Genomic DNA, 20929 nt, shown 5'->3' on the forward strand with positions numbered 1-20929 from the left:
GTGTCTTCTCAAGTTTATGACTGATGTCTAGTTTAGCTGAGACTATAATTGGGCCCACCCACAGGATAGACATGTTTGGTGTATTTTTTTTACGGAAAAGGCTCAAATATGTCATCCAACTATTAGAAATGGTTCATTTATGTCACTCGTCAATATTTTGGCTCATTTATGCCATCGAACGATAAGAAATGACTCATTTATGCCATCGAACTATTGGAAATAACTCACTTATGCCACTCATCAATAGTTTGACTTATTTATGTCATCACCTGTTACCAAAATGACTTATCCATGTCATATTTCATTAAAGCTGGTTTTACAATATCATTTATGACACGTGGCCTCCAACTAGATTATGATTGTAGGTGGGTAAGGTGTATGAATCGGATTTTTTATTAATTTGGTATTTAAAATTGGGCTGGTTTAATTAAAGGACGTAGACCTCTAATTGGAGGCTAAGTGTCATATCTGGTATTATAAAACCGGCGTTAATGAAAAATGGCATGGATGAGTCATTTTGATAATGGGCGATGGCATAAATGAGTCAAACTATTGATGAGTGACATAAATGAGTCATTTCCTATAGTTCGATGGCATAAATGAGTCATTTCCTATAGTTCGATAGCATAAATGAGCCAAACTATTGACGAGTGGCATAAATGAGCAATTTTCGATAGTTTGATGGCATATTTGAGCTTTTTCCCTTTTTTTAAGTTTAATTATTATTTTTTATTCATTCTTTGTTTGGCTTATTCTTTCAAAATTAATTGAAAATATTCCTGTTCTCCTTTTGTTATTGTATTTATATAATTAAACGAAACGTGTATTAAGAACTACTAGTAGTAGCAGTGGATGATGCACCATATAGCCAATCCCAACATTTTCTACGTGGATCATATATATATATATATATATATATATATATAAAAATTTCTTGAAAAAGGATTTTGAACAAATCATTTCAAAAGCTTAACAAGTTCAATGGAAAGAACCTAAAAATTGAACCCGTTAAATTGATATTCTAGATCCACATATTCGTAATAGTTCATCCATCTTATAATAATCATGGATCACCTCTGCTAGCTAGGTCCCGAGGTCCTACATGAGAAAGAAAATAATTTCTTGATTGTGCCCAAAGAAGGCGGTGAAATGTTTGCAATGTATAACATAGTTGAAGTGGTAGGATGGCCAACAGAACCAAAATAGAGAAGTGGAGTATGGTCATATATAGGTCATGCTATGGCCATGCATCACATGCCCAACCCTCCGCTCGATAATTTAGTAGTCGTATCTCGTGCAATAATAAATCTGTCTAGATTGAGGTCGATCCCATAGAGAATATAGTGTGAGAGAGAATCAAAATGTGCGTGAATACAATGAATCTTAAAGTAATTTAGCTCCAAATTAAATAAAGGCTTCCAGCTCGTTCAATTACTCCTAAAATTATGACTAATTAGTGAATTTGTTCACGCTTAGCGCGGTCGTACTTAAGAAATGACAGTTTTATAAATTTAATTGAGACAAAATTATTTCATATATCTACTTACAAAATTAATTCTTTAAGTTGATCGAATCACGAATAGAAGTATCTTAATTGACTTTCACTTTTCAGGGTGCAATTTTCATTTTTCAAGTACGTACATGTAGCTGTATTTTTCCAAACTTCTATAAATGAGCTAATTAACATATGAAAAGTGGTTTCGTTTATATTATTTAATTAGTTTTATTTAAAAAAATGAAAAGACGTTTGAATTATGGTAATAAATTAAAATTGGTAACTATAATATGAGTTCATTGAGAAAAAAGAATATGAGAATTCACTATAGAATGGGAAGAAGAATATTTTCTTGGCTTATAAATATGTCACATCATTTCTGTTGAGATTAACTTTGCAATACCTTTCTCACTTGAAGGATCTATAAAAAGAACGTCTCACTATAAATTTCTATCCCATTAATAAAATACAAATTTGAACTTTCCAAGTTAATGAAACAACTCCTTAAATCATATAAATATTTTTTAATACGAAAGGCGAAAAAATTAAATATATATATATAAAAAGATAGTAATAAAGAATACTCCATCCGTTTTAATTTATATGAACTCATTTGATTGGACACGACATTTAAGAAAGAGTGAAGACTTTTGAAACTTGTGTTTCAAAATAAGTCTTGAATATTTGTGTGGTTGTAAATCACTTTACAAGGTGAATTTATTTCCAAATTAGGAAAGAGATCATTCATTTTGACACGGACTAAAACGGAAATAAGTTCATATAAATTGAAACAGAGGGAGTATTAGAAATGCATACCTAAGATGTCACCCGTTTTTTATTTTTCTCCTCTAAAGCCTAGCTTATTTTTAGTTTTTTGTTTCTTAATATAAATTATGCACAATTACGTTTCATAATATTAAGATCATTTTCATTCTGTCAAATAAAATTTATAAGAAAAGGAAAAAGGACAAACGAAAGGGAAAAGAAATAAAAATGATAAAAGATAATTATATGCGTTCCGTCTTTGATGGATCAAATTCCTTAATTTCTAATATTTGCCTTTTTTTTTTCCCTTCCATTTATTTCTTTCCTTTCTTTAGTGTAATCTATTTTTTCACCTTAACTTAAGACATTTTCTCCTTGTAAAGCATTTAAAAAATAAAATAAAAAATTAATACTACAAAATAGATTTTTATATTTCATGAATATAATACTAATAACTATTTAATTAACATAAAAATATATTCTGTCTTTTAAACAAGGATAAATAAATTAGCTTAGAAATATTAGATGGCAAGAGAATGGTAAGTTATTTAAGTTTTTGTTGTCATATTTTTTCCATATATATACATTATTGAAAGAAAAGAAAAGGAAGTAAAATTGAAAGGAAAACAAAATTAAAGGGAAGACAATTTTGACTTCTAAATAGCAGAACCCGTCAATGACGAAATTATTTTTGTATCTTCTCTCTTACTCCTATTTCGTATACTTTCTTTGGTCTTCTTCTTCTCTCTCTCTCTTTATTTTTTTTATTTTTTTCCTTTTCCGTTTGCTTCTTTCCTTATTCACTCCCATCAATTCTGTTTTGATTTTCACCCCCCAATTTTGCTTTAAAAATCAAATTCCCTCAACTTTGAATAATAGACATTCCCCCCCCCCCCCCCCCCCTTTATGCAATGCAATGACTATTTCACCCTTGTTTTTTTCAATCCTCTATTTATGTAATACATTTTATATTATATATAATATTTATCTTTTCAATCTACATATTTATAGATTCGTATTTAAGTTCTTTAACATTATAAGTAAAATAATACTTTTACGAATTTGTGACAAAATCTAATGCTATTTTTTATGATTGTTATTTCAATATTATATGCAGTATGTATCTATGTATATACATGCATGTGTGTATATTTAAGTTTCGCTTCTCTCTTATTATCTATTGTTTATATAAATAAACAAATGATTGTCTCTAATGGAACATTTCTTAAATTATAAAATTCATTTACAGTATAAATAAATCATTTTCAAGATTTACCTCTATTTGTTAATTATTTTTGCATTACATGCATAGAAATATATTCACAAAGTTATTATAACATGTAATTTTTCACTTGTATAAGTAAATATTAAAGTTTGATTATTTTTAATAAAATTAATTTTTTGTTTATTCTGTTAATTTATTTTATTATAGAGCATCATTAACTTATATACTCAATTAGTATTTTTCGCTTTTTTCTTCGCCCAGAAGATAATATTAATTTTTTACAAGAATTTGTTGCATGAATTAAAAAATGAAAAATATCATGTTACAATATAATTTGCAAGGAAACGTACAGAGTTTGTATATTGTGCGTCTTTCGATGTTGGTAACTCGGTGCAAAACTGCAAACTACTTGCTTATTAGCCACTTTGATGTCGTGATAAAGTTCCTTTCTACTCCACCCAACCTGCAAGAATGAGCACATGAACATTAGGCCATGAGTAACTTTTAGCTACCATACTTTTTGTAATGTTTTGTGATTTTCTCTCACTTTAAATATTTTTGCCCTTCAGGTTGATCTTTTATGTACAAGACATAACTGTTTCGCTCCTCACTTTATGAAGCAACTGTTTATTTCATTTTTAATTCTCTATCATTTTAATGTTGTAACTGTAGCTATTAAAAATGTTATAACTATAGCTAAAATAAAGATCCTCCTTTTATTTCTATGTAGAAAAAACTCAAAAAAATCCTAAAAAAAAAGGAAGAAAAAAATAAATATGAATGTTGGCTATAGAGAGGTGCCACATCACCTTGTCTATGCCTAGCTTTATATTATATATTTCTAATATATATATATATAAAAGTGTGAAGAGAGGACTAACACAACAATACAAATATGTACCACAAGCTATATAAATTGTACATTTTAATCAACTGTTTTTTTTTATCTCACGTGGGCATATGTCATAGTACTGAATATTTATCTATTCTCATTTATTCACGTATGCACTTCAAATTTAATTCTCCGACACATTTATTTCCTCCGTGCACTTATACTTGTTGGCTTTTAACTTTTTTAAGTTCTTTAAGAATTAATAAATGAAGTACTCCCTCCGTCTCATATTACTTGGCCACATTACTAAACTACTTTTTTATCCCATGTGGACATATGTCATAGTACTGAATATTTATTCTCTCCTCATATACACACGTATGCACTTCAATTTTAATTCTCCAACACATATTTATTTCCTCCGTGCACTTTTAGTTGTTCATAAATAAAGTACTCAACATTACTAAAAATATACGTCCAAATTACTTGTTCATTTATAAAACCAACATAAAATTAATTAAATCTTTCTCATCTTACCCTTAGTAATAAATGTTCTTGAAAATAGCCAATTTTGATTAAAATGTATTTATTGGAGAGAGATAGGGGTAAGATAGTAAAATATATCTTTTATTTATGATTTCTTAAGGGGCGTGCAAAAGGGAAAGTGACAAGTAATATGGGACGGCGGGAGTCTATATTTTACCATAATATTCATATTTATTGGTGTAAGTCTCAATAGCCTTCGAAAATGATTTGAAAATGAGTAATTAATGTGAAGGGTAAAATTAATAATAAGAACAAAAATTTCTTTCTCTTGATATGTTAACGTGGACAAGTAAAAGTAAACGGAGGGAGTGACTCTTATCCCCGTTTTTCTTCTTTTTCAATACTTTAAACATGAAGAGAGGACGAACAATAGGAATGCAAATTTGTACCAAAAGTTATATAAATTATACACTTTAACCAACTACTTTTTTATCCCATTTGGACATATGTCATAGTACTGAGTATTTATTGTCTTCTCATGTGTACACGTATGCACTTCAATTTTAATTCTCCTACACATAACTTGTCCACTTTTGACTTTTGACTTTCTTTAAGAATTAATAAATGAATTATATATCATATCATAATGTCCATATTTGTTGGTGTATAGTCTCAATAGCCTCTTTGAAAATAAGTAATTAATGTGAAGGGTAAAATAAGAAGAAGAATTTTTTTTTCTTGATATGCTAACGTGGACAAGTAAAAGTGAAGGGAGGGAGTGACTTTTATCCCCGTTTTCCTTCTTTGTCAATACTTTACTTATTTTACTCTCCTTTGCAGTCTTTGGTTATTGTTTCTTTACATTTATAAAATGTATTACTTTATATTTTTATTTCGGAATTAAAATTTGGTGATTTACGATATAACAAATATCTTTCTAATTTTGAATTCTTTTTAACAATTTTTTTTATCTATAATAATTTTAAAAAAATTATAATATATTTTTTAATTAATTTAATAAAATATTTTATTAGTTTTTCTTTTAAAAAATTCAATATGTATACAATGGTTCGTATGTTTGGATCTGAACAGTTAGTTAATTGAAATGGATATCAACCTGTTGGTATACATATAAAATATTAAAGAATTTAAAAGAAAAAATTTAGATTCAAAATATTAATTTTCCCTTATATTCTTACTAATTTTCTTTTTCACATCAATGAACAACTTTCATTGTCATGACAATGAGAAAAAAAGTCTGACTCTCTCCATCTCAAAGACTTAATTCCATAATATGTTTTAAATTTTTAAATTTTTAAACTCCATTTTTAAATTATAACTAAAGTGATGGTACATAAAATACATTTTGGATATGTTGCTATATATAATAACAATTAGAATGTTTTTAAAAGTTATTTTCAAAATAAAAATCTTAAAGACTGGCTAATTAAAGTGAATAGACATGTTTGACCCGTACATTGCACGGGCATGTATTGCTAGTAGATGTAGATTTGGCTAAGTACTTATAAACTAAGGAATTTAAACAAACACTTAATGTGCACAAATAACAAAGAGAGATGTAACAATAACAGAGAAGACAAAAGGATTGCTCTTCTTTCGTGTATGCTATGCGATGGATATAAACGTATTCGATTCAATTCAGCTAAATATGTGTTATGGCACCAATGTCTATAATACCAACTTAGTATTTTCCAAGACTAAGAGGTTTTTACCTACAAAAGGCCTTTCTTCACAAGTCAATAATGATTCAATGCAATGCGATAGATAAAACCGAAGTAAGAATATTCCTATTTCTAGTTTGATTATATTAATTAGAGTTAAATTAATTTCTTAATCCACAAAATTTCTTGCTAATTTTTTTTTACTTGGACTTGGTTTCACTTTTTCAAGCTAAAACTAAGCATAATAGCCAAAAACAGCTTTCAAATTGATTACCAACTCTCCAAAGGTGTTTTTTGGAAAAACACGTATGATAAAAATATTTTTTAAAATAAGCAGATTTTAGACCAAACAAACTATTATACCGTAGTGAGATGTCACCAGCCATATGTTATTGTTTACATTGTGACTATACGTGTGCCATGACACCGTGATTGAGATGCATGCAAGTATATTGTTTATATTGTGATTTATGCTTATTACACCACAGGTCTAGCTCAACTACACTATATGTTAGCGATAAAACACTACTTCTCCAAAATGAATCGAAGTTGGAACCTTCGCCCAGGTAAAAGAATCTGATATTACTGGATCTGTTTGGAAAAAATATTATTTGTGAATTAATCTGTGATAATGAACAAGTAAAAAGAGCGGTAAGCTCGAAAATGTAACTGTTTTCCTTGCTTAGAGAAATGAAAATAAAACATTGATAATAAGACTTACATAATTTAGTAGTACAATTCATAATCATAGCAAAGTTGTGCTAGATTCTAATTTTATTCATGTTAATTAAATATGTTATAATTTCTGCAGAGATTTTCATGTACTTGACGCCTTGACGGTTTATACAATTGCCTAATGTTTCTCGACTCTGCCCGTTACATGTCGCTGGGTTGGCTGCAAAAAGAAAAGAAAAATAATAAACTATTACTCCCTCCGTACCAATTTATATGAGGATTGACCTATTTGGAAAGTCAATCAGCTCTTTCCTTGATTACAATTTTCTCCAACTCTTTTTATATATCATGAATGATTAATTATGCAGATTTATAAAGTATTGATTATGTAATTTTAAATATGTATATTTTATTATAAAATACTCGAAGAATCTATGCTTGAACTTGAGTCAAAGTAGGAGCTGTTTGATTCCCCAAATAAGTCAATCCTCATATAAATTGGGACAAAGAGAGTACTAAAAGAGACAAATTTGGATAATTGAAGGTAGGTGGTTAAACGTGACGTTCGTGATGGAGGGCGGGCCGATGAGGGTGGATCAAAGAAAAGGTCCGACAGGCTTTAGAAGGAGTGCACATGACTCATTTAGGCGAATCACACGTCAGAATAGAAAAGCAAAGTAAAAAACTTAACAAATTACAAGGTATCAAACAAGTTTACGTGGTACGCACGATTCTTGGCCTCAATATATATTTTGTAGCGAAAAAGACAAACATCTTTTTGCGCGGATTGCCCTTCTTTTGGGGTGGTCTTTAAATTTTGCCCCTTCAAATTTGTGGTCTTTAAATTTTGCCCATCATATTTGTAGTCTTTAAGTTTTGCCCTTTGCTTGGAAAGGTGGGCGAATACATGAAGTTCTGGGTTCGAACCCCCGCTCAGGCATAAAATAAAAAAATAATTTCGCAAGGCAGGACTGGGGAGTGTATGCCGGATCCAGCATACAATCTTTAAGGAAAAGCTAAAGTTATGCCGAATCCAGCATAACTAAAAGTCTGCCCCATAAGGCAGAATTTTTCCTAAGACATAGTTTAGTTATGCCTTATAGGGCAGAATTTTAGTTAAGGCATAACAAAATTATGCCCCATAAGGCAAGAACTTTTCTTAAGGCATAAACTTTGCCTTATAAGGCAAAGTTTAAGTTATGCCTTAAGGAAAAGTTCTGCCTTATGGGCATACTTTTAGTTATGTCTTTGGGGCACACTTTTTAATTAAGGCATAACTAAAAGTTTACCTTGAAAAGTAATATATATATATATATATATATATATATATATATATATATATATATATATATGCTTCAAGGCAAAGTCTGCCGGAGGGGGCAGACTTTTAGTTAAACACAACTAAAAGTCTGCCCCCTCCGGCAGACTTTTAGTTAAACACAACGAAAAGTCTGCCCCCTCCGGCAGACTTCTAGTTAAACACAACTAAAAGTCTGCCCCCTCCGGCAGACTTCTAGTTAAACACAACTAAAAGTCTGCCAGAGGGGGCATTGCAAAATTTAAACTTTGCCTTATAAGGCAAACTTTTAGTTATGCATTAAGGAAAACTTACGCCTTATGGGACATACTTTTAGTTATGTTTTATAGGGCACACTTTTAGTTAAGGCATTACGAAAAGTTTACCTTGAAAAGTTAAAAAAAATACGTATATATGCTTCAAGGCAAAGTCTGCCCCCTCCGGCAGACTTTTAGTTAAACATGACTAAAAGCCTGCCGGAGGGGGCATAGCGAAATTTAAACTCTGCTTTGCAAATTTTTTTTAAAACTTTTGACTGAGCGGGGGTTCGAACCCGGAACCTATGGGTTTTAGCCGAAGGGCAAAATTTAAAGACCACAAATATGAGGGGCAAAATTTAAATACCACCCCAAAAAAAAGGCAATTCGCACAAATCCGCACAGATCTAGGCCCAAAACGGATAATATGTGTCATGGGTTTAAGCCGTGTCATGACATTAAAATACAACATTTATTTTTTAATAGATAATATTTTATTAAGTACTTCTCTAAAGTTTGATTTGAACATAAGATTTTAGATAGCGATTATTTTAGTGTATAGTTTGAATACTGGGGATATTTAATTGTAAGGAAAAATGTGTGGGATTAATATTTAGAAAATTTTACAATTTTGTTTTCATTTAATAATTAGGTTTTCTTAGACACACAAAATGAATCGAGTTCGACACAATTAAAGGATGGATTTAACAATTTTTGCGAAAAATAAAATTAAATTTCTAGTTTTTACTCCTAATTAATGGGGGGAAATGTTTCAAAGGGAGAATATAAATACAAAGATATTGGGAAATTTTTTACCTGGCGATGGTTGATTAGTCGCTGAATGATCTAATCTAGAGTGATGGTGTCGCGTTGGAATGCCATTAATTTCCCGATCTGTTATATATTCAAATGGACTTATGTTATACTCCCTCTGTCCCATGCACTTTCCGTTTTTCGAGATTCAAAATATGTAAACTTTGACCAACATTTTATAAAGTAGTTTGTTATTGAGCATCACCTTGGCTACGCGCTAATTACCGTTATTAAACCCTAATTAGGCTCATCCGAGCTAGTTATAGAGCATTGCTGGGCGTTGTAGAATAAATTTGCTCTCTTGTTTCCAAAATTGTGTTTGCTTTTAGGTGTTTTGCGAAACTTAAAAAAGGCCATTCTCAAAAGAAATAAAGGAGTAATATGTTTGGTTCAGTATCCTTTTGAACAGAATTTCATGAAAATCTGGTTAAATCATAAACTGTACACCTCTAGGATGTACAAACAAAACTTTATAAACATCTAAATAATTATTCATCTAAAACTCTTTTGCTTGCTTGGAAAAATGAAGTTTACACTTAAAGTTTATTCATAGCATTCAGGAATTCCAGAAGAAATTAAAAATAACTATGATAATAAAACTTACATAATTTAGTACAATTTATAGCAGAGTCGTGCATCTAATTTAATTTTATTCATGTTAACATATATTATAATTTTTACAGAGATCCGCTTTTACTTGACCGCGTATACAGTTTTCTAATGTTTGCCGATCCTGCCCCTTGCATGTCGTTGGAATTGCTGCAAAAAGAAATAATAATAATAATAATAATAATAATAATAATGATAATAATAATAATAATAATAATATAATAATAATAATAATAAAGAAATTATTACTTGTAAATTTGGATATTGAAGCTAGTACGCAGTTAAAATTTGACCTTTATTTTGTTCTATTTTGTATTGACAATATTTCTATTTGACGAGGGTAACAATATGTCTAGTTACCTTAATTTCTTTTCACAAATATCATTCAAAGAATTTAGTTATAAAATTTTCTGATTGTTAATATTTTAAATAGTAGTTTTTAAAAATGTTTTTTTTAATCTAGCTATCAATAGATTTGGGGAGACACTTTTGTAAATTATTTTTCATGTGTTTCTATTATTAAGTTCTCGCTTTTTAGATCTTCAATCAACTTCTATCAAATTTATAATGGATACGTAATAGATACTAATTAAAAAGGACATACTATTTCTTATTGGGATAATTTTTTTTCCTTTTCTTACAATGGCTTACTTTGTTAGAAACTAAATCAACAAATAAAAGTAACTTTCGTGATCCAAATTCATGTTTTCAACATTCAAGAGTCGACTTCTCCAAAGTTGGACCACAAGTTTTCAGGTATTGATTTTTCTAGTGTATATTTTGGATCACGAGGATATTTAGTTTCAATAGTAAGAAAAAAATAGTGGGATTATATTAACATGATTTTACAACTATGTGTCCATTTAGGAATTTTGGTTTTCCTAGACATAAAATAATTGTGAAACAAAAATTAGAGTAGTTTTACTCCTAACTATTGTGGTAAATGGTTGAAAGGGAAAATATTAATACAATGATATTGAACAGAATTTTACCAGGCGGTGGTTGTTCAGTTGCTGAATGATCTGACCCAGAATGATGGGGTCGCATTGGAATTCCAGGTAAATCTGTTATTGAAATGGAATTAAGTTATATACATTGACAATAATTGAAAATAAACTCATTTTAGTGATTTGAGATGTTTGGCCAAACTTTTAGAAGAAAAATAAAGTGGTTATGAGTAGTAGGAGATGTTGTTTTTCAGAAGCCAAAAAAGTATCCTTTCTCCAACCTTGGCCAAGTACAAATTACTGCTCTATTATTGGCAAAAGTATTTTTCAAGTTGATTCAAACACAAACTGTTACTTTCTAAAAGAATTTCTTCAAAAAACACATCGAGCAAAAAAACACTTTTCAAAATAGACAGATTTTTAGAGCTTGGCAAACAACAAAGAAGAACAACAACAATAATAATAAAAAGAAAAAAAACTGAATAGTAATAAGTTAGGACGAAAAGAAAAAACAATTCATTTTACAGTGAAAGGATTACTAAATTAACCTTGTAATAATCTTCGAGAGGCCGTTGTTGAGGATGGACAGAAAACTAAGATAAAAATGGCTATGAATAACAAAGAGAATGCTTTGTGATTCATGGCTTCAAAAGCTATAAGATAAGGTGTTTAATCAATAAGCTTATAATTTATTGACCCTTTTATATATTTTTCAAAGATTACAATATTGATAAGAATTGAGAAACGTATGGACGACCCTTTTTTAGAAAGCTCTCATTTTCTTTTACCCAAATTATGGGGCTTGACTTGGAGTCTTTGGCTAAAAGTTAATTAAACTGGCCTTTTTTTCCAATCTTGTTGGTCACCAGTCTATAAAGCCAAAGTATCACTATAAGACCAACGTAATGGAATTAGTTACGAAATTTTTAGTTTATCTATGTTATTAAATAGCCTGTTACGGCATTCAAGGGTGTTATCTAGTGATACATGAAGTGAATTGGAAGTTTAATTTCCAACAGAGACAAAAATATCAAGTGATTTCTTCCCACCTTTTCTAATCTTGGTGAACAGAGTTACTTGATAACTGCTGGTGGTGGGAGGTGACAAGTACCCCGCCTGTAACTATATATCAAGGGTTTTTATAATAACCTGTCCCTAATCCATCATTAAGTACAGTAACGAATTTTTCCTGTTCAGTGCCAGAAGTCGTTGGTCGGGAATTCCTTCTTTAATGTGTTATGGTTTCGAGTTTGTAAATCTCAACTAGGATGAGGGATTGTTTGGTTTATGGTGTTTGATTAATAATCCCAATATAAAGTCATGCATGAGATAATATATTGTCTAGTTGGCTGCATAACAAAAACTAACCGCCAAATAACTTATGCAATGTTTTGATTGGCAGTATGTAACAAAAATAATATTCACGTTAAGTTACGCGGAAATTATATGTTTTTTATTTTTTTGCGATAGGATGTGGAACAAGAACCGTGTATTACCAAATTGAGGGATTAAACTAATATTTCAATACAAATATGACTTTTTAAAGTAAATAATTTATACTAGCTATATAACAATATCTTTATTATTAACCAATAACCAACGCGCAAATAGTCCCTACATTATAATCCTGCGTTACTAGCTAGTACGTGAACCAAATTAATACACAAACTACGTAATCGTCCATAATTTAAGAACAATACCCATTTTCCTTTCTCTGGAACTTTCTTCACATTTTCAGCTCTGTTGGGAATATACACTTGATTGAGTGATTCGTCTCAATTATGTCTTAGAAAATTAATATAAGAATGTCTGTATCTACGGGTATTAAGTGGACGGGTTGAGTTGAATTTGATCGGGATAATATGAGTTAAATTAATAAATGAAAGATTATTAATACATTCAAGGACTACTTAAGCTGAGATGTGTTGGGTCAAGATGGGCTAAATAATTAGTTATAATGTATAATTAAAAGAAATGTGACATATTTTACGTGCTTAACTTATTTATGTAATAAGCATTTGAGAAAACACACACAAAAACAAAAAAAAAAATTCAAACTTTGACGGTTGAAAGTCCTCATCACCTCTGATCTAGTTTTTGGAATTGAGTTAACTCATCAACATCCATAAACTAGCTCATAAAATTGATATTATCTAAGATCATACAAAGAGACCGAATTTCCCACCAACAACCGATGTGGGAAATCTGATAAAACTAACACCTTTCGAGTTTAATGATAATATAGAGATACATTCTGAAGTGAGGGAATAACACAAAGGTTAAATGAGGAATGTATTTCAAACAATCCAACATAAGGAAAGTCGAAGAGGAAGAATTGAGAATTTTGTTTCCATTTGAGACTTAGTCTTGCTAGACCATGTTATTACTTGGATTTTCTTAGAGCAATCTGTTGGGCCTCATAGAAAGATGGACCCGGCGGCCCAGTTAGTAGAAGGCCCAAGTTGATATGACCCGTCTCCGTTTATTTAAAGTAGGGACTAGTTTGTATTTTACTACTATATAGAACGTCCGTTAAGCATTAAAAAAAAACAAAAAAAAAAGTGTGGTCCTCATATTAAACACCAACCAATATTAAAAAATAAAAAAATAAAAAGTAAAAAAGTGGAACCCACCGTCTCCAAACTCACAGGAAAAAAAAGTGGACCCCATATTAACAAAATCAAGCAATATAAAAAAAAAGTGAATCTCATATTAAAAAAACAAACAATGTAAAAAAAAAAGTGCAAACTTTGTATTTGTAGCAAACACTAATATAATAAAGTTTTAAATACGGAGCACAAACTACAATGTTATATTAATCGTGTTTTGAACATAGTATCTCATATTGACAAAATCAAGCAATATAAAAAAAACGTGAATCCCATATTAAAAAAACAAACAATGTAAAAAAAAAAAGTGCAGACTTTGTATTCGTAGCAAACACTAATATAATAAAGTTTTTTACTACTATATAGAAGCATGGCCGTCGTCCGTTAAGCATTAAAAAAAAAAGTATGATCCTCATAGTAAACACCAACCAATATTAAAAAATAAAAAAAACACCAACCAATATTAAAAAATATAAAAAAAAAATACCAACCAAGATTAAAAAAAAAAAAAGAAGTAAAAAAAGTGGATCCCACCATCTCCAAAGTCACAGGGAAAAAAAAGTGGACCCCATATTAACAAAATCAAGCAATATAAAAAAAAATGAATCCCATATTAAAAAAACAAATAATGTCAAAAAAAAAAGTGCAGACTTTGTATTCGTAGCAAACCCTAATATAATAAAGTTTTAAATACGGAGCACAAACTACAATGTTATATTAATCGTGTTTTGAATATAGTATCTCATATTGACAAAATCAAGCAATATAAAAAAAAAAAAAGTGAATCCCATATTAAAAAAACAAACAATGTCAAAAAAAAAAGTGCAAACTTTGTATTCGTAGCAAACAATAATATAATAAAGTTTTAGATATGGAGCACAAACTACAATGTTATATTAATCGTATTTTGAACATAGTGTGTATATATATATATATTATATGCATAAAAATAGTGCAAACTAATAATGTCCAAAAGGGTGGGCCCCATACTAAACAACACTAAGCAATATAAAAAAAAAACTATATAAAGCATGAGTTTAGACCCATGTTTCGTCGTCCGTTGTCCCTTAAAAAAAAGGGTGGGCCCCCTACTAAATAACACCGAGCAATAAAAAAAAAAGGAAGAAAAAAAAGTGGAACTCACCATCTCCAAACTCATGAGAAAAAAAGTGGATCCCATATTATCAAAATCAAGCAATATCAAAAATAAAAAAATAAAAAGTGAACCCCATATTAAAAAAAATATAATGTTAAAAAAAAAGGTGCAGACTTTGTATTCGTAGCAAACACTAATATAATAAAGTTTTAGATACGGAACACAAACTCCAATGTTATATTAATCGTGTTTCGAACATAGTATATGTATATATATTATATGCATAAAAATAGTACAAACTAATAATGTCCAAAAAAAATTGCACCCCATAAAGGGTGGATTTCATACTAAACAACATCAAGCAATATACAAAAAAAAAAAAAAAAAAAACGGAACCCCCCATCTCCAAACTCACGGTAAAAAAAAGTGGATCCCATATTAACAAAATCAAGCAATATCAAAAAAAAAAAAAAAACAAAAGTGAACCCCATATTAAAGAAAAATGTAAAAAAAGGGCAGACTTTGTATTCGTAGTAAACACTAATATAATAAAGTTTTAGATACGGAGTACAAACTACAATGTTATATTAATCGTGTTTTAAACATAGTGTATATATATATATATATGCATAAAAATAGTGCAAATTAATAATGTCCAAAAAAAAGTGCACTTCATATTAAAAAATCAAACAATATTCATGTAATTTCCAAAGTATCTCATTAAGTCAATAATGATGGATTCATTGCCACGTGCGTATCAATCAATTAGTGGGAGCAAATAGAAATTGCTTTTTTCTTCAAAAGGTTAAGTAGTCAAACCATACAATTTTTTTTATATTAACCTGAGATCTAATCTAGATATTAAACTGTTGTATTTGTTATTCCGCCATGTTATTTATTTAATATGTTTACTAAAATAAATATACTCAAAATATTTATATTTTAAAATAAGATAGAATTTAATTAATTTTTTATTTTTATTCTTACTCTAATAAATGTTAAAAGAGATTAATGTCATAAAAAAAATATATCAAATGGAGATCAAATAATGAATAAGGTAAATTAGTCAAATTATAATTCTAATCGACGTTTTCTTAAAAAATCATGCAAAAGACAACATGACAAGTAAAATGAGCTAACCGAGAATATTTACCAAAAAATAAAAAATAGTATTTCTTCGTTTAAATAGAAAATCAATTTCTACTTTGTTTCGTTTTAAACATGTAAAATTAATTTAATAATTTGAATTAGAATTATCCAAATCAAAATTTGATAAAAAAATAATAAGTATTTTACACCTTTAAACTAATCGAATTAAAATTGAAAGTATCAACTGATGCTTAAATATTGCTATTGTTTTATCTCAAAGAGAGGAAAATAGTTTCGTTTTAAACAAGTCTTCTCTTTTAAAAAATATTAATAAATTTTTCGATTTTGTATTCGTAGCAAACATTAATGTAATAAATTTTTTGATACGGAGCACAAACTACAATGTTATATTAATCGTGTTTTGAACATAATATATACTCTCTCTCTCTCTATATATATATATATATAATCACTATTCAAATACAATTACATACACATAAATGCACTATAATAGCGCACGGACATAAGCCGTCTAGTCTACTACATAGAAGCACGGTTTTGGAGGCAAGGATCGTCGTCCTTGCTAAAAGTTATTGTACCTGTGGGCCCCAGTTGTTTACCCATTTCAAGCTTGTTAGAAGTCTCAGTTGAATCTGAGGGGCCGACTGGCATTGCATTTTCTTACTACAACAAAAAAACTCTGCATTGTTACTTTCAGTTTTTTCTAACCTTGTGGGTCCCACTAATAGTCATTTCACACGCCTGTTTACTACTTCATTCTAACAATAATTCTTACCATATAAGTACTATTATTTGATGTATTTAAAAAGTAGTAAAAAAAACAAAACTAACTAAAATCAATATATGTTAATGTGAGTTTTATTATTGTTTTTCATTCTATAATGCAGATTGTATTTATTATTGTCATACATGCGAATCGCATGTAGTATCGCACATGGTGACAGAGAGAGCAAAAAAAAAAAAAACTTTTTTCTGGTGACATCACATGCGACTCGCATGTCATACAATCGCATGTGGGGTCGCATGTCATGCCAGTAAAAAATTTTTTTTTTTTTTTTTAATGTTTTGTTTAGATTATGTGCAGCGAGGACGCTGCAATGTTTACAGTTGGGGGTGACACGTGCTAGCACATTATATTTTGAAACTTGCTCAAATTTTTTGAAAATCTCGTTCTTTTGATATGTTGTGGATTAGTCACTCTTATTATTTTATTTTCTTTGAGGAAAAATGTGAAAACTTTTGGCTTGTTTGGTACTAATAGAGTTAGTCTTTTGCATGTGAAATTGAAATGCGAATACCCCTCCAAATTGTTTTGTGAAAGTTAAAAAGCAAGGTGCATAGGAAAGAATGATCTTTGTGACAACTTTTTGGCTCATTTGGTGACTCTTTACCTACTAGTTGTGTTTACTTTGGATTAGGAGATATTACACTAGTTGATCCATCTAACTAGTTCATATGCCATGTGTGGTGAGTGTTTGTTGAATAAATCTTGTGTTTACTTTTATCATCTAGAACTTGCCCCGTTAGTCGTTCAATGCTAATTTTGATTATGTTGGTTGGAGAGATGACCTTGGGCTATCTTTGTGAAAAAAGCCTCTTTAGCCTTTCTAGCCTACCATTGCATAAATAATATCGCTAGTAACCCCATTTGAGCCCATGACCTTTTCTTTGATTGCCACATTACAAGCCTTTACCCTTTTTGATGAAAAGTCTCTCTTTTGAACCTTTCCCTCCTTGAACATGAAATTGTGAATTTGAGGCCAAAAGCCTAAGTTGGGGGTGTTAGTGTTGGTTGAGAGTGGTGAAGGTTGGTGTTGTGAAAAAGTCAAAAGAAAGGAAGAAAATTTGAAAAATACAAAAAGGTTGCAAACTTTTTGTGCAAAAAAAAATAAATTAATAATAATAAAAAAAAAGTTTGAATAATTGGGGAAACTAGTATGCAAAGGAAGGAGCGATGTGTTGAAATGAAGAGGAAAGTTTGTGTAGTGTTCAAGGAGGGCTTAGTCACTTGTATCTCAAATACTTATCCTACTCATCCCTAAGCCTACATTATGAGCTTAAAAAGTCCCTATGTGATCTCCAACTGAATGTTCTTGAGTTAGTGATGATTGAAAATAAGGGCAAGCTTATGGTGTGATATTTGTTAGCACTAGAATTTCTTTGTTGAGTGTGAGTGACTTTGTATATTTGTCCCTTGTGTTGTTGTTGTGAATATAGTGATTTTGGGACTTTCTTTCTTGTGAGGGCATATGGATTACGATAGATTGGTGATGTTGAAAAATTAAAAGTTGAGTCAACTGAGCACATCTAGTAAGCTAGTAGTTTTGAGTCACTTATTGAGACTTGAGTGTTGTTGCTTGATAATTTTATATCTCTATTGCATTCTTGAAATTGTATTCTGAATGAGGGAGTTATTTGGTTGAAGCTTCACATGCTTGTAGCCTAATTGTTGGTACCAACCAAAGTCGTGTTTTTGTGCTTAAAATGGATCCTCATTGAGATTTTTGTTTTAGTTTGCTTGAGGACAAGCAAAGACTTTAAGTTGGGGGTGTTGATGAGTCGTGAAATTACGCGATATTCGACACTAATTCCTTAAGCTTTTGTGACTCCTTAAGCACTTTTGTTGTTACTTTTTGTGTTTTTATGTTGTTTTGTAGGAAAAGATGTCCGGAGAGCATAAAAGAGCAAAATGGATCAAAATGGACCAAAATGGAACAAAATAGAGCAAAACAAGCCAAGTAGCTAAAATGAGTGATCGGAAGAAACCAAGTGAAAAGAAAGTCAAAAAGAGGTCAAACTGGACATTTTTGCAAAACTGTCAAAACTGGACAGTTTTGCAAAAACGGGACAGATTTGCAAAACTGACAAAAGTGGACAGTTTTGCAAAAACGGACAGAATTGCAAAAACAGAAATATGGGGGCAGATTTTGGCATTTTTTGGACTTGGAAAAATTGGGGGAGCTACAAAAGAGAAGCTAGGGCAAAACATTATTATCTTTGGTCATTTTGTAAGTTTTGGAGGCTAGGGTTTCACCTACACCATTGGAGGAGAAGATTGGAGCACTTTAATGAGATAATTCTTAAACCTTTCTTCAATTCCTTGTTTTGTATTGAATATTTTAGTGTGTAGTATTTCATTTCTAGACTTGAATCTTGTTTATGAAAATATTCTTGATTAAAGTTTGGATTGAAACTCTTGTTTTGCTTATGTATTGAATGATTCTTATTGCTATTGAAGTGGGTCTTTGTTGATTTAATTAATCTCTTTCTTGAATGTTTCCAAAGGGATTAGCTAACCCTAGGATACACCCATTTACTTAGATTGAGCTTGAAAAAGGAAATCTAGGTTGGGAAAGATTAATTAACAAGAATTTGGGTCATTAAACTCATCTAATAACTTGAGCTCGGAAGAGGATAGTTACTTGAGGTTAAATTGATTGTGCCTAATATCACACTCTAAGGCTTGGAAAAGCTTAGAGTGAAATTCATTGATTTGGTTGTAAGACTTTCAATGAGATTTTAGAAATCATTATCTATTGACATAAACCCGTTCTTAGTTGTAAAATCGTGAAATACATTGGATCGTTACTTGAGTGTAATATCCTATTATCCATGCTTGTGGTCATTGATCATTTTACTTGCTTTCTAGGTAATTTTACATTTCCGCATTAGTCATAATTTTCTCAAAAACCCAAAATATTATCCATCGTTTGGCTTTAGCGTAGTTGGTGAAAGTTCCTTACTTTCTTAATCGCCTAGCATATTGTTCCCTGTGGGATCGACCCCGACTCATAGTTGGATAAATATATTGCATACGACCGTGTACACTTTCTCTTTGAGGAGTGTATTTGGACGTTATCAGTGGGTTCCACTTTTTTTCCCGTGAGTTTGGATGTGGGGCCATGGGGATACTTTGAGAATTACATACATATTGTTTGATTTTTTAGTATATGCGGTGCACATTTTTTTTTTTTTGACGTTGCCATTTTTCTTTTTTTTAAATATTGGGTCCATCTTTTTTTTGTTTCACGAGTTTGGAGAGGGTGGGGTCCACTTTTTTTTCATGAGTTTGGGGAGGGTGGGGTCCAGCTTGTTTTTTAAGAGTGACTGTCGACGAAGCATGGATAAACCGATGCTTCTATATAGTAGAAAAATAGAAATATAATAAAATATTTCTATCTACTTTTTAGAAGAGTTGGTAATATAAAGTATAAAATGTCAATTTTTTGCCCTTAAATAAAAAAGTGGGTGGGACTACAAAGGATGTTTAGTAAATATTTTTTGTTTAACTCATTTTACTTGTCATGTTGTTTTTTACACGATTTTTTAAGGAAACGTCAATTAGAATTATAATTTCACTAATTTACCTTATTAATTATTTGATCTCCATTCAATATTATTTTTTCTTTTATGACATTAATCTCTTTTCATCTTTATTAGAGTAAGGAAAAAATGAAAAAGTAATTAAAGTCTATCTTATTTTAATATATAAGTATTTTAAGTATGTTGCTGCATAATAATTTTATTTGCTTCCACTAATGGGTTGATACGCATGTGGCAATGAATCCATAATTATTAATTTACTTGTTTGATTTTCTAAGCATTTTTTTTAATATTGCTTGATTCTATTAATATGGGGTCCAATTTTTTTTCTTTTTTTCTTAATAGTGTTGGGTGTTTAATATGGGGTCCACATTTTTTTTAACATAGTTTATTTTTTTAATATGGGATTCACTTTTTTTTTTAATATTGTTTGATTTTGTTAATATGGGGTTCACTTTTTTTTTCCTGTGAGTTTGGATGTGGTGGGTTTCACTTTTTTTCTTTTATTTTTTTAATACTGGTTGGTGTTCAATACGGGGTTCACAATTTTTTTTTGCTTGATTCTGTTAATATGGGGTTCACTTTTTTTTCCCGTGAGTTTGGATGTGGTGGGTTCAACTTTTATTTCTTCTCCTTTTTTTAATACTGGTTAGTTTTTAATATGGGGCCCATAATTTTTTTAATATATTTTTTTTAATATGGGATTCA

The 20929-nt window shown here is 30.1% G+C and overlaps 1 long non-coding RNA gene across 1 annotated transcript; it reads right to left on the reverse strand.

Annotated features, from left to right (window-relative positions):
• Positions 1–9976: 9976 nt before the first annotated feature.
• LOC132642816 (uncharacterized) lies at positions 9977–11764 on the reverse strand. Its single transcript, XR_009583349.1, has 3 exons — positions 11632–11764; positions 11129–11200; positions 9977–10286 (listed from the first exon to the last, which is right to left on the reverse strand). It is a non-coding gene; the product is annotated as an uncharacterized LOC132642816 (long non-coding RNA).
• Positions 11765–20929: the final 9165 nt, after the last annotated feature.

The sequence above is a fragment of the Lycium barbarum genome, chromosome 5, assembly GCF_019175385.1.
Source record: "Lycium barbarum isolate Lr01 chromosome 5, ASM1917538v2, whole genome shotgun sequence".
In the NCBI taxonomy this organism is placed as follows: Eukaryota; Viridiplantae; Streptophyta; class Magnoliopsida; order Solanales; family Solanaceae; genus Lycium; species Lycium barbarum.